The sequence below is a fragment of the Salmo salar genome, chromosome ssa01 (assembly GCF_905237065.1).
Source record: "Salmo salar chromosome ssa01, Ssal_v3.1, whole genome shotgun sequence".
Taxonomy (NCBI): Eukaryota; Metazoa; Chordata; class Actinopteri; order Salmoniformes; family Salmonidae; genus Salmo; species Salmo salar.
The window spans coordinates 42,754,635-42,769,772 of record NC_059442.1 but is presented as its reverse complement, the minus strand read 5'-3'; positions in this window follow the sequence as shown (position 1 = coordinate 42,769,772).

Sequence of the window (15,138 nt, the reverse complement as noted above, 5' to 3'; positions counted from 1 at the left end):
GAAGGCCCCGTTTCCATCCCTCAGACCTGGGCAGTATAGGATCATCATGGCAAAAACTGTAAAACCGACCAATAGTTTCTACCCCCAGACCCCCAGGCTGCTGAATAGCCACCACTAGTCAGTTTCTACCCCCCCCGCCTTTCTACCCCCCCACCCAAATGGACATTTATCATTGCACAATTGTTAACATGTTTATGTTACTGTTTCAATTTGTATTACTATAAATGTTTTATTGTTGTTTGATTGTTTTATTTCACTGCATTGTTGGAATGTCACTGTACCCTGTAAATACATCTGCAACCTTGTATATATGACTATTAAACGAATCTACTCTACTCATTTGACACATTTGAGGGAGAAGGAAATTGTTACAGTTCTTCTCTTCTTTATCATGGGATAACCCTCTGTGTACCATGATGCAAAGCAGCGTGGGAAACCTCTGTTCTCTCCGCAGTGGCGCTGTATCTCGTTATGCAAAGCTTGGCGGGAGATAAGAACATGGCACAACCGTTTCCATAACGGAAACAACCTGCTCTGAGCGTGCGCGCGCCCTAGACTGTTTTGTGTGAAACCTTTTTTCTCTGAAAACAACAGTTTCTATTTGACAAATTTAAGTAGGTCCCTCCCCGTTTCCTTCCATTTGCTTACGTTTGGATCGCACTGAATACACCCCAGGGTAGGCCTACTCCACCGAAGGCTATAAACAGAATACAGGCCACAAACAAAACAGGCTCAAGAACTCTCATTTAAAAGAAGTGACTTTATTGTATTGTTTTTGTATTGTTTAATGTATCTTGAAAAGGGAAGTGGGATAAAGAAGGCTGCTTCTCCCAACAGGCCTTTGATCCAGCAATCAAAGTAGCCAATGAAACTCTGAGGAAGACTACTACAGATATGTACATAATAGCGATTTCAGAGATACATACTAAAAACCAATGGTTCTATATTGTGCCAAATAGAGATTATTTGGCTTGTAACCATAGCAGAACCCTTTTTGGTTCTGCTAGCAATATTACAGTGTTATATTTCTCCTTATTGCATTTGTTAACAAGTTGAATCAGGTGTGCTAGCTCAGGAACAGCTGGCAGTCCCAGAGGAGAGAATTGAGAACTAATGACTTTGTCAACTGTTCTCAAGTAACACAAGGCCATCCATGAGTCATTTATAAGACATTATCACTGCTACAGCCACACTTCACATTTGATGTTATAACACATCAGATTAGAATTAAATGGAATGACACTCTTACTCATGGTTGCGCAAAAAGAGCTGTGTGCAAACCACGCCCCAAAATATTATAATGAACCACTGCCCCTACATTTTAATTATAACTAAAAAAGGAAGGAACCCTTTTTTTTAACTGTGAAGAACCATTGAAGGGCTCAAAGGGTTTGGGGGTCAGTATGGTTCCACATAGAACCATAACCCTTCCCAAAGACCCCTTGAGGAACCCTCGTTTCTTAGTGTGTAGTCAGTTTGGTAAAAAGCATGAGCTAATGCACACCCAATGTTTGTGGTGCTGACCAACAGAGAGTAAACTGTAGAAAAATAAAGGAAAGGCAGTGGTAGACTATGTATGGTCATAACAATTGAATGTGTAAAGGTTTCAGCACATTAGTGCCTTCTTCAGGTTAAATTGTTGGGTGTGCGACTTTATTTCGATAGTTTTATAGAGCTATACGCTCAAACTGAAAGGTCACACAGACCAGAGGGAAAACTATTAAGTTACAGTATAGCTCCAAGAGTAGCTGTAATCTATAACCCACACCCTGGTCTTCTGTACAGTCCCAACCAGACTGGAGGAGAAGAGGAGACCCAGTTCAGTTCAGTTTGCCAAGCGGACCAGATGGGGAAAAAGTGACTCAAAGAGTCCCAGTTTTCCAAAGGTCTTCACTAGACACACACGTGAACGCACACACTTAAACTGCTGACTGTCTACGGCTGAGGCCTATGAATGTGTTCCAGCGAAATCCAGAAGCATTCATTCAAACACGTCTTTCGCTTGTTTTTTTCTCTCTTTTTTCGACCTGCATCCAGAGGGAATGCTAATGGCCAGGCCTTGGTCTTGCTGAAGGAGCGATTCACTTTGGCAACCAACCAATGCTCCCACCCCTTGTACAAACGCACACTCCCCCAACAACTAACAAATGCACCGTGACGTTGTCACTCGCTCCACTTCTCTCCACTGCCAACGCTGACATGCAAGTGTTCAACACGTTTTGAGGACACCTTATACCCCTCTCACACCCCCTCCTCTCCCTTCAGACACACAGGGATCCTGTAACACTATATCTGTTCACTATATCACCTCATTCATGCCTTTACAAACCACATGTGATGTGGGAAGGTGCTTTAATGTCACTGTGGCTACTTCCTCCTTGCTGCTTGACTGAATTGGAATCTAGCCAAGACGAACACAAAGAAGTCACAAAGAAATAATCACTACACACACATGTGCACGTACACACACGGTTGAAAGACAAGTACAATTGCTCCTGGGAGAGTAGCTTCCATTGTTACAGGTGGACAACACCACCTTTCCATATTTGGAGTGCTGGACTGTGATTGGAGGGGAGCTGGTAAAGTAATCCAGGTAAAGAGGTGGGGCCTGACCAGGCTCTGTGTCTTTTTGTGTGTCTGTCTGTGTGTGTGTGTGTGTGTGTGGTTTTTCTTTGTGTCTTCAGGTGCAGTAGAGTGCAGGGCATAGTGGACACACCCTCACCTGAGATTCAGGTGAGTCATAGGTCTACAGGGCCGTGACTAATCCCAGGGACAAGCCCAGGGCCCAGGGGCCAGCAACTGGCAATTAAAGGATTTGTGAAGAGTAATTGACCTAGATTCCATCTTAAACACAAACAAACACATGCACACACATGTATGGGATTCTGACACACACGAAAGGTGAGGGAGGCAGTGAAAGTAGGAGAGGTAGGAGAGGCCTTCAAGGCGTTGTCATTGAGATTTTAATAAGAGAAAATAAATTGTCTTAAAGGCCTAACTAAGCATAAGATATGATGGAGTGGATGGAAACAGTGCTGGTGTTAATAACCAGTGTTGAGTGTGAAAGTGTGATCGTGTCAGTTTAACTCTGTGTAGAGTAAGGGTGTTTTCACATATAGTCCTTTAGAAAAGAACCGATCTCAGCCCTCTTTAAAGTGAACTCTTGGGTAAAAACAAAAAGCTAAATAACTCAGTTATCTTTGTATTCACACTGTCCTTGCCTTTGAATGAGGGCTCAACTCTTTTGCCAGTTCACTTCACCTATTTTGAGTCCTCTTTACATTCACATTGCTATGTTTAGAAAGGAACCAAGATCTTTTTCCAACATTCACTCAATGTACTCTAGGTTTTTATAAAGTGCAGTACAAGCCGTTCCATCAGAACGTGTTATCGGACAGCTAGACATACCTACTTACATTTTGGTAGCAATAGATTGCATTTAGTTAAAAGATAAGACATAATAATTATAATCAGAAGATACGTAGCAGAAGAATAATACAGATTAAATACTGCAGTAATTGAAAATTGTACACCCAATGTAGGCTACTGCCCCTTTAAGGGCTAGCCTTGATTTTGGGGTAGGTGCTATCTGTGATCCTTGGGACGTCCCTAAATCCTAACCCCTCCCCATACCTTAACCCTTACCTTAACCCTTTTAAATGTCAACTTCAATGGGTTAATGTCAGAATTTGGACGTCCCAAGGCTCCCGGATAGCAAGGACCTTGATTTTGTACCCTATGTATTGTACCCCATGTTCTTGTCTTCTCACACTATTCAAACCCACAATCCAATAAAAAGTTGAAATCGTGTCAGTACAAAACTCAATATACAAAAAGGTATCTCTTTTGTGGCACCAATGTGAGGGATCACGTCCAGGGAAATGGTGTTGCAGTAGTCTAGTGTGTGGTACAGGAATAATAACAAGCGAACCTGGGGAGATTTGTGTTCACTTTGCCATAAAAAAGGGAACCGGACCACAGAATTCAAGCGAACCGAACTCGGACCACCTCTCACGGTCTCAGTTCAGTTCGCATCGGGTTCTCCGAGTTCCTTGAGTGTTCACACTGCACAATTTTTTTTGGAGAACCAGTTCACAAAAATTGTCTGAGGGACAAAGTGTGAAACAACCTAAAACATTACCCTCAAAAACCACACCCATCATTATCTTATTTCCCAGCATGCTCTACTGGAGATGACCATCAAAGTAAGGCGTTAAGATACGCATTGTCGTTGAACATTTTCTGATAACATTTCCCTACATTAAGAACTCACTTGGTGAAGGTCACAGGACTGAAATGAATGAATTCACCAAGCATCTCTCTGTCACTAACAAATACAGTCATGGGCAGTAACTCTACAATTCCCTTGAAAGGCAAGGCACACTGGGAAATTATTTTGATGGGCCTGTCTTAGCGGGGGCGTCGCTTTCAATTAGTTATTTTTGCCATTAGTGGAAGTGTTCTACCAGTTTAAAAGGTCTATTTCTCACGTCTCACGTCACCCCGCTCCTCCGCTCTCTCCACTGGCTTCCAGTCGAAGCTCGCATCCGCTACAAGACCATGGTGCTTGCCTACGGAGCTGTGAGGGGAACGGCACCTCCGTACCTTCAGGCTCTGATCAGGCCCTACACCCAAACAAGGGCACTGCGTTCATCCACCTCTGGCCTGCTCGCCTCCCTACCTCTGAGGAAGCACAGTTCCCGCTCAGCCCAGTCAAAACTGTTCGCTGCTCTGGCACCCCAATGGTGGAACAAGCTCCCTCACGACGCCAGGACAGCGGAGTCAATCACCACCTTCCGGAGACACCTGAAACCCCACCTCTTTAAGGAATACCTGGGATAGGATAAAGTAATCCTTCTAACCCCCCCTTAAAAGATTTAGATGCACTATTGTAAAGTGGTTGTTCAACTGGATATTATAAGGTGAATGCACCAATTTGTAAGTCGCTCTGGATAAGAGCGTCTGCTAAATGACTTAAATGTAAATGTAAATGTCTATGGTTATGTTAATTAAAATGTATTTTTAAACACTTAGATAAGAGTATCTGGCAACTATTTGTTATTGTAATGTCCTTCATCCAACACTGAGAGGTCTTGTCAAAAGGTACGGATATCTAGTGATGGGAAACCAAGGCTTTCTGAACGGTTCAGAGCTTTCACCAAATTGTGTTAAAAAATCATTACTTTGAGCTTCATTATCAGTTTGCACGTTAGTGACATCTGCTGGTCATCAATAAATAGCAGCGTGTGATTATGAGATAGATGGGGGTTTTTCACTGTTTTCATCAGTACTCTAGCTCAGCGGTAAGTTCTTGGCTTTGTTTGCCTATAATCAGTTGGAATACCAGGTTCGCATCTTAAGTCATGCTTCCCTTTTTTGCCTTCAAATGTAAACATTTTCAAAAACACAATCTATGGCATTATTTGGACGCTTAAAACAGAAGCTTATACTATAATAAATAAGCAAATTATTTGAATGACAGTGCACATCCCTGAATGTTCCATAACTCCCTACACTAAGCTACCAGTCAGGTGAAACTACATGCACAAAATCCTACTATATTTGTAAATAAGGTGTTTGAAAGCAGCTTCGAATTGTAGAAAGCACCGGAACAACAGAGAAATCAGTGGGATCTTGGATTTCCCAAGATGGTGTAGCAGTTCAGACGTCCTTTGTCTTCCTCTTGTCGTGTCCCGTGTATATATATATTTACATATTTTCTTCGCATATCTTTTTACATATTTTTTTTCTTCTAAAAACTCAACCTCAAAACACTCTCCTGCAACCCACCTCACCAATTTAAAAAATAAAAGTATTATTTGCCTCAAATCTGAAATCCACAACAGAAGCTAGCCAGAGGTTAACGTTGGAGTTTACCTAGCCACGGTTAGCGGTCCTCAGCTATCCATTAGCTCGAAAACCTATCGCCAATTTTTGTACAGCGCGACTCAGACCAGAGCTTACCGGACCTATTCTCTCTCCATATCCCCGGATTTCTACCGCAGGCTCTGGACATTTACACCTGGATCTTGCAGCTAGCTAGCTGCTACCTGAGTGACTATTGGCAACGTTGGTCCCGGAGTTAACATAAATTATTCCGGAGCTAGCCAGCTGAAGAGTTTCATCAGCCACTCCTGGGCTATTCCGGAGTTAGCCAGCTGAAGAGTTCCATCAGCCTCTCCTGGGCTACAATCACCTATCCGGACCCGTTTTACTGCCGATGCGGAGCCCCATCGGGCCTTCACGACTAGACCACCGACGTTATCTGCCCGAGGGAGTTATCCAACTGGCCCCTCCGTCGCGACGTAACCCGAATGCCCATCTGCGGCCCGCTAATCGTTAGCTGTCTTATCGGCTGCTATCTGAATAGGTCTATCAGACAATTTTCTTGGGCCACTATAACTAACTATTTTGCCAATTGGACTGGTCCCCCTTACCACACGGAACCCCACTAATCTACAGACGGAATCGCACGAGGTGGCTAAAAACAGACCTCCTCCATCTTCTACCAGCTTGCTACCTATGGCTCGGCTAGCTATCTTACTCTCACTGGACCCTTTGATCACTCGGCTAAGCATGCCTCTCCTTAATGTCAATATGCCTTGTCCATTGCTGTTCTGGTTAGTGTTTATTGGCTTATTTCACTGTAGAGCCTCTAGCCCTGCTCATTACACCTTATCCAACCTCTCAGTTCCTCCACCCACACATGCTATGACATCTTGTGGTTTCAATGATGTTTCTAGAGACAATATCTCTCTCATTATCACTAAATGCCTAGGTTTACCTCCACTGTACACACATCCTACCATACCTTTGTCTGTACATTATACCATGAAGCTATTTTATCGCCCCCAGAAACCTGCTCCTTTTTCTCTCTATTCCGGACGTCACAGATGACCAATTCTTATAGCTTTTAGCCGTACCCTTATCCTCATACTTCTCTGTACCTCTGGTGATGTAGAGGTGAATCCAAGCCCTGCAGTGCCTAGCTCCACTCCTACTCCCCAGGCGCTCTCTTTTGATGACTTCTGTAACCGTAATAGCCTTGGTTTCATGCATGTTAACATTAGAAGCCTCCTCCCTAAGTTTGTTTTATTCACTGCTTTAGCACACTCTGCCAACCCGGATGTCCTAGCCGTGTCTGAATCCTGGCTTAGGAAGTCCACCAAAAACTCTGAAATCTTCATCCCTAACTACAACGTTTTCAGACAAGATAGAACAGCCAAAGGGGGCGGTGTTGAAATCTACTGCAGAGATAGCCTGCAGAGTTCTGTCCTACTATCCAGGTCTGTACCCAAACAATTTGAACTTCTACTTTTAAAAATCCATCTCTCTAAAAACAAGTCTCTCACCATTGCCGCCTGCTATAGACCACCCTCGGCCTCCAGCTGTGCTCTGGACACCATATGTGAACTGATTGCCCCCCATCTATCTTCAGAGCTCGTGCTACTAGGTGACCTAAACTGGGACATGCTTAACACCCCATCCATCCTACAATCCAAGCTTGACGCCCTCAATCTCACACAAATTATTAATGAACCCACCAGGTACCACCCCAAAGCCGTAAACACTGGCACCCTCATAGATATCATCCTAACCAATTTGCCCTCTAAATACACCTCTGCTGTTTTCAACCAAGATCTCAGCGATCACTGCCTTATTGCCTGCATCCGTAATGGGTCTACGGTCAAACGACCTCCACTCATCACTGTCAAACGCTCCCTGAAACATTTCAGCGAGCAAGCCTTTCTAATCGACCTGGCCCTGGTATTCTGGAAGGATATTCACATCATCCCGTCAGTAGAGGATGCCTGGTTATTTTTTTTAAATGCCTTCCTCACCATCTTAAATAAGCATGCCCCATTCAAGAAATGTTGAACCAGGAACAGATATAGCCCTTGGTTCTCCCCAGACCTGACTGCCCTTAACCAACACAAAAACATCCTATGGCGTTCTGCATTAACATCAAACAGCCCCCGTGATATGCAACTTTTCAGGGAAGTTAGAAACCAATATACACAGGCAGTTAGAAAAGCTAAGGCTAGCTTTTTCAAACAGAAATTCGCTTCGTGCAACTCCAACTCTAAAAAGTTCTGGGACATTGTAAAGTCCATGGAGAATAAGAACACCACCTCCCAACTGCCCACTGCACTGAGGATAGGAAACTCTGTCACCACCGATAAACCCACTATAATTGAGAATTTCAATAAGCATTTTTCTACGGCTGGCCATGCTTTCCACCTGGCTATCCCTACTGCGGTCAACAGCACTGCACCCCCCCACAGCTACTCGCCCAAGCCTTCCCCATTTCTCCTTCTCTCAAATCCATTCAGCTGATGTTCTGAAAGAGCTGCAAAATCTGGACCCCTACAAATTAGCCGGGCTAGACAATCTGGACCCTTTCTTTCTAAAATTATCTGCCAAAATTATTGCAGCCCCTATTACTGGACTGTTCAACCTCTCTTTCGTGTCGTCTGAGATTCCCATAGATTGGAAAGCAGCTGCTGTCATCCCCCTCTTCAAAGGAGGGGACACTCTTGACCCAAATTGCTATAGACCTATATCCATCCTGCCCTGCCTTTCTAAGGTCTTCGAAAGCCAAGTCAACAAACAGATTACCGACCATTTCGAATCCCACCACACCTTCTCCGCTATGCAATCTGGTTTCAGAGCTGGTCATGGGTGCACCTCAGCCACGCTCAAGGTCCTAAACGATATCGTAACCGCCATCGATAAGAAACAATACTGTGCTGCCGTTTTCATTGACCTGGCCAAAGCTTTCGACTCTGTCAATCACCACATCCTCATCGGCAGACTCAATAGCCTTGGTTTCTCTAATGATTGCATCGCCTGGTTCACCAACTACTTCTCTGATAGAGTCCAGTGTGTCAAATCGGAGGGCCTGTTGTCCGGACCTCTTGCAGTCTCTATGGGGGTGCCACAGGGTTCAATTCTTGGGCCAACTCTTTTCTCTGTATACATCAATGATGTCGCTCTTGCTGCTGGTGAGTCTCTGATCCACCTCTACGCAGACGACACCATTCTGTATACTTCTGGCCCTTCTTTGGACACTGTGTTAACAACCCTCCAGACAAGCTTCAATGCCATACAACTCTCCTTCCGTGGCCTCCAACTGCTCCTAAATACAAGTAAAACTAAATGCATGCTCTTCAACCGATCGCTGCCTGCACCTGCCCGCCTGTCCTGCATCACTACTCTGGACGGTTCTGACTTAGAATATGTGGACAACTACAAATACCTAGGTGTCTGGTTAGACTGTAAACTCTCCTTCCAGACTCACATCAAACATCTCCAATCCAAAGTTAAATCAAGAATTGGCTTCCTATTTCGCAACAAAGCATCCTTCACTCATGCTGCCAAACATACCCTCGTAAAACTGACCATCCTACCGATCCTCGACTTTGGCGATGTCATTTACAAAATAGCCTCCAATACCCTACTCAACAAACTGGATGCAGTCTATCACAGTGCCATCCGTTTTGTCACCAAAGCCCCATATACTACCCACCACTGCGACCTGTACGCTCTCGTTGGCTGGCCTTCGCTTCCTAATCGTCGCCAAACCCACTGGCTCCAGGTCATCTACAAGACCCTGCTAGGTAAAGTCCCCCCTTATCTCCGCTCACTGGTCACCATAGCAGCACCCACCTGTAGCACGCGCTCCAGGAGGTATATCTCTCTGGTCACCCCCAAAGCCAATTCCTCCTTTGACCGTCTCTCTTTCCAGTTCTCTGCTGCCAATGACTGGAACGAACTACAAAAATCTCTGAAACTGGAAACACTTATCTCCCTCACTAGCTTTAAGCACCAGCTGTCAGAGCAGCTCACAGATCACTGCACCTGTACATAGCCCATCTATAATTTAGCCCAAACAACTACCTCTTCCCCTACTGTATTTATTTAATTTATTTTATTTTGCTCCTTTGCACCCCATTATCTCTATTTCTACTTTGCACTTTCTTCTACTACAAATCTACCATTCCAGTGTTTTACTTGCTATATTGTATTTACTTTGCCACCATGGACTTTTTTTGCCTTTACCTCCCTTATCTCACCTCATTTGCTCACATTGTACATAGACTTATTTTTCTACCTATATTATTGACTGTATATTTGTTTTTCTCCATGTGTAACTCTGTGTTGTTGTATGTTGTCGAACTGCTTTGCTTTATCTTGGCCAGGTCGCAATTGTAAATGAGAACTTGTTCTCAACTTGCCTACCTGGTTAAATAAAGGTGAAATAAATAAATAAATAAATAAATAAATAAAAAATTTGGCAACACACGGTTTGAAAAAGCACGTGATCAAACAAAGATTCGGGCGTCATTGATGACGTACTTCTGATAAAGTAATATACGCATCGGCACACTGCTTGGAAATTAGCTGCTTAGCGATTTCGACGCGTAACTCGGAGCTCCGGTATCAAACGTAACATCACTATGGATCTCTTGGTGTAATGGTTAAATATACTATGTAAGGTGTGATTGCATTAGACCGTTGGTGTAAACTATGTATATAAACTTCCTAGGGTTAAAAATACTATATGAGGTGTTATTGCATAACACCACGTCAGTCCTAAGCACAGAGTTAATTTAACACTCAAAAGTGTGGACCCGTTTAGACACTGGCCCAGTGTTAAATATAACACTGTCAGTGTTGATTTAACACTGGAGAATTTTCTGTGTAGACAGTAAATTGTAGTTAACTAGACGTCACTAGTTACCAAAGCCATAAAGTCAGAAACCTTGCATATTTATTACATTTGTCTTCTTAAAATGTGATTTTAAACCTAACCTTAACCATAACCTTAACCACACGGTTAACCTTATGCCTAACCTTAACCTTGAATGAAGACCAAAAAGCTCTTATTTTTTTCATGAATTATGACAATATAGACAATTTTGACTGTGGCTGTGGTAACTATTGGAAACCTTGTTAACCCCCTAGAGTCTAATTAGCATAATACAAAATCCCCATAAAAATCTGTCAATTTAAGCTAGAGATATGTTGTTTTTGCATTGGATGCATCACAATCCACCACATCTGCCGATGTTGCACTTCCGCATCTGTGGTGAGAGGTGACAGATCTAGAGCGGTGTTCGTCTGACCATGACATATCCTGAAAATCAGTCTTCGCACAAAATTGTCTGTAGCTTCCGAACAGTCTAGCTTACTATTATGACCTCTCTATGGAAAGATAAAATCTCACGAACACAATGGTGTTCTCCGTTTTCCTCTCCGACCCCCACAAGCGTCTTGGGACTCGTCTGAAGTCGGTACAGATGATCTGCCAACTGGCTACACACTAACGTGACCCCTCATGTACGAACACGTACATGTACATGTCGGTTGTTTCACTCTAGGACGCCCACAAGCCTCACAAAGACTCGTCTGAAGGTCTCCCGGTACCAGTTGAAAAAAATGTATGGAAGTATATATGGAGACTGTTTAAAACCAAAAATATGGGGTTAAATACATGTTTTTTAAAAAGTTTTCTGAACTTTCTTATATCTCGCAGATATAGGACTGACACTTCAATACAAACTTCCTTTAGATTTTTTTGGGGGGGGACTATCTGTTGCTCCATGTAGTGAATCTGTTATTCAATGCATTTGTATGGGCTAATAGCAGTAAGGCCCTCAAAATAAATTCTTTTTTTTGATACTTCAAGGGGTCAAATAGCAAAATGATCCTTGGTATGACCTTCTTAAAACAATTCCAAAAAGTTTAGTAGAACCCTGCATATGCTTATATACACCAACAATATATACTAAGAATGATATGCAGTAGATATATCAGAGTGAGCTATGTCAATAATTCAGTATATAAATATGCAGTCTGTATAAACAGTGTAAGAAAAATGCAATATACTGTACAGTAGTAGATATACTAGAATGAGCTATGTGAAGAATACAGTATACAGTATGAATACACAGTATGAAAAACAGTATAAAAGAAATAGTGTCCAGTGTTTAATGTGTGTGTGTGTGTGTGTGTGTGTGTGTGTGTGTGTGTGTGTGTGTGTGTGTGTGTGTGTGTGTGTGTGTGTGTGTGTGTGTGTGTGTGTGTGTGTGTGTGTGTGTGTGTTTTGTTTGGGTGAGTCTGTCTTTGTCACTTACTACAGGAGGGCTCCCTCTTCCTTTTAAATGTTTTATTTATTTCACCTTTATTTAACCAGTGACCTGGCCAAGATAACGCAAAGCAGTGCGACAAAAAACAACAACAGAGTTACACATGGAACAAAAGTACAGTCAATAACAATAGAAAAATCTGTATACAGTGTAAGGAGGTAAGGCAATAAATAGGCCATAGTAGCTAAGTAATTACAATTTAGCAAATTAACACTGGAGTGATAGATGTGCATGTGATGATGTGCAAGTAGTAATACGGGTGTACAAAAGAGCAAAAAAGTAAATAAAAACAATATGGGGATGAGGTAGGTAGTTGGATGGGCTATTTACAGATGGGCTGTGTACAGCTGCAGCGATCGGTGAGCTGCTCAGATAGCTGATGCTTAAAGTTAGTGAGGGAGATATAAGTCTCCAACTTCAGCAATTTTTGCAATCTGTTCCAGTCATTGGCAGCAGAGAACTGGAAGGAAAGGTGACCAAAGGGTGTGTTGGCTTTGGGGATGACCAGTGAGATATACCTGCTGGAGTGCGTGCTACGGGTGGGTGTTGTTATGGTGACCAGTGAGCTGAGATAAGGCGGAGCTTTACCTAGCAAAGACTTATAGATGCAATTTCTGTCTCCTGGAGTCCACAATCAGCTCCTCCATTTTTTTTAACCTTGATGGAGAGGTTATTTTCCTGGCACCACTCCACCAGGGCTCTAACCTCCTCCCTGTAGGCTGTCTCATCGTTGTTGGTAATCAGGCCTACCACTGTTGTGTCGTTAGCAAACTTGATGATTGAGTTGGAGTCGTGGGTGAACAGTGAGTACAGGAGGGGGTTGAGCACACTCCCCTGGGGGACCCCCGTGTTGAGAATCAGCCTGGCAGAGGTGTTGTTGCCTACCCTCACCACTTGGGGCCGGCTCGTCAGGAAATCTAGAACCCAGTTGCACAGAGAGGGGTTCAGACCCAGGGCCCTGAGCTTAGTGACAAGCTTGGAGGGCACCAGGGTGCTGAAAGCAGAGCTGTAGTCGATGAACAGCATTCTCACATGGGTATTCCTCCTGTCCAGATGGGATAGGGCGGTGTGCAGTGCAATGGCGATTGAGTCATCTGTGGATCTGTTGGGGCAGTGTGCAAATTGTTGTGGGTCTAGGGTGTTGGGAAAGTTGGAGGTGATATGGTCCTGGACTTCATGGGTGAGTGGGTGAACATCATGTGGGGACAACAGATTGGGATAGGGAGAGGTTAAGTATGTCCACACTCCAGCCAGCTGGTCTGCGTATTTACTGAGGATGTGGCATGGTATGCCGTCCGGGCCGGTAGCCTTCAAAGGATTAACACGCTTGAAAGTTCTACTCACGTCGGCTACAGAGATCAGGAACCCGCAGTCCTCGTGAGCAGCAGGGGCCCACAACGGCGGCTCTGTGTTGTTTTCCTTGAAGTGGGTGAAAAACGTGTTAAGTTTGTCTAGGAGTGAGGCGTCGACATGGCTGGTGTCCCTTTCTAATCTTTGATTGTCTGAAGTCCATGCCACTGTGACTTCAGTTTGTCCCTGTAATGTATTTTTGCCTCTTTGATTGACTTACGGAGGTCGTAGCTGGTCTGTTTGTACTTGTACTTGTTCCCAGTTACCTTCCTGTGGTGAAATGTGATGGTTCGCAATTTCAGTTTATTTGCAAATGCTTCCATCTATCTACAGTACATGGGTTGGATGTGGTCTAATCCTCACTGTAGGGACAACAACTTGCCTACAGCTAAATTCTAGTTTTTTTTTACATTGTTGTTATAATTCTAACATGTTGTCTTTGGCAGAGTCAGGAGAGAATGACTGCCCTTCTCATTGAAGTAACAAAGTTCAAGCCAGAATGCAGGCATTGTTTGCAGAAAACAGCAGTCCATATTATAATGAATAGGAAAATGGCAATCTTCATTGTCAATCTTTCTGTAAAAAAATTATAATTTAGAGACAGTCATGGTACCAATAATTGCTTATTTTACCCCAGATGTATGTCCTTAAACCGATTATTTTAAAATCGCACACAGAAGAAGTTATAAGGATAATTTAGTAGCTAATGGCAGCCTACAGTACCCCGGTCGGCCTTCAACTTAAAATACTCAATTAGAGGATGCATAGCTGAGCTAGCCTGCAACGTCACTTCCTGGAGTAGCTCAAATGTCTCCACAAATCTCCCACAGACACCATCTTAAATGAACCCATACATGTACATGCTCGTTGTTTTGCTCTAGGACGCCCACAGGTCTCACAAGACTCGTCTGAAGGTCCCCCTTCAAAACCTTCAAAACAGGTGTTCCTTTTTTGAACACTCACTGTGTAGAGTTTTGCAACAAAAACATTTTTTCATACACATCTAAAACCTAGGAATAAAAAAAAATCTGAGAACAGTAATATTTTGCACTTCCTTGGCTTCAAATGCACTATTGAGTCTTCACATAGGAATGAATGGGGTCATGTGATCGATGGCTTTGTCCATTCATATACATAGAGTCATTGCACAAGGAGTGGAATGTTACTGAGACTGGTACCCAGGCTACGTTGCCTGATGACTCAGACCGAATTCTTCTGCTGCTCTATCAATCTCTACATATTTCATTCATTCATGAATTAATTCATTGCAGAAAAGAAACAAACGTTCGTGGGTGTGTCGTGGCGTTTGGCCGGAGCAATGGGCCGGTTTGTTTTGCAATGGACCCGGTGCACCGGGTGACTGGAGGTTTCACTTAAGGACCAATGGAACGGTCTAAAATGTGCCAGGCAAAGATGTGAGCATTGTTTAGGATAATCGATTCTGAAATGTGTCAGTGACATAATATGACATTTTTTTGGTCATTCAAATGCATTATACTGTTTCTAATAACTTGCTGTAAATGTAAAATAAATGTTTATTGTCGGTCCTTCTCGTTTTGAGGTTCTTTTTATTTAATTTGTGCTGGATCCACCTGCCGGTGGTTTTTCTGGACCATTTCCGGTTTCAGGGTATTTA